Source organism: Asparagus officinalis, unplaced genomic scaffold (assembly GCF_001876935.1).
Source record: "Asparagus officinalis unplaced genomic scaffold, Aspof.V1 AsparagusV1_Un284, whole genome shotgun sequence".
NCBI classification, from domain to species: domain Eukaryota; kingdom Viridiplantae; phylum Streptophyta; class Magnoliopsida; order Asparagales; family Asparagaceae; genus Asparagus; species Asparagus officinalis.
In genome coordinates, this window is record NW_017972549.1 from 1 (window position 1) to 667 (window position 667).

General features: G+C 39.4%; 1 pseudogene; it reads left to right on the top strand.

Annotated features, from left to right (window-relative positions):
- The first annotated feature begins 4 nt into the window (after nucleotides 1-4).
- LOC109827541 overlaps nucleotides 5-667 on the top strand; it is a 1,123-nt pseudogene continuing 460 nt past the window's right edge.

Genomic DNA, 667 nt, shown 5'->3' on the forward strand with positions numbered 1-667 from the left:
CGACATCGCCAACGCCGCCGTCGTCATCCACCTCATCGGAGCCTACCAAGTCTACTGTCAACCCCTCTTCGCCTTCGTCGAGAAGTGGGCCCTGCAATCTTGGCCTAATTCCACCTTCATCAGCAAAGACGTGCGCATTCCTTTCACCACGCACAGGTACGTAGTGCTGAAAACAAACCGAGTACGAATTGGAAGCTTAGGGTTCTAAATTTCTAATGTATATATGTTTTAATTCGCTTAGAATCTTCAAGTTCGAGCACTAATATATATTTTTCAAATATTCATAAGTATTTACGGAATACTAAAGAATATTTATTTAGTGATAATTTTGTTCCTTTGCAATTATGATGTAGAGACCCACGAGCTGAATTTGGTTAAATTTGGTACAGAACTTAAAGGGAAAAAAATTATATGTGTGTAAGTGGGTCAAAAATACATCATAATGTCTGCGATAATAGAAGTCATATGGGGGATCAAAATTTAAATGAAGGGTTCATAATCAAACGAATTCTGGTTAAATTCCATCTGTTTGTGAATCGAGAATACTGAATGTCATTTATAAATTGCCAAACTAACAACCGAATCAGATATAATTGGATTGATTCCTTGCCACCCCTACCTCCAGGCTGAACCTCTTCAGGCTGACATGGAGGACGGCGTTTGTGGC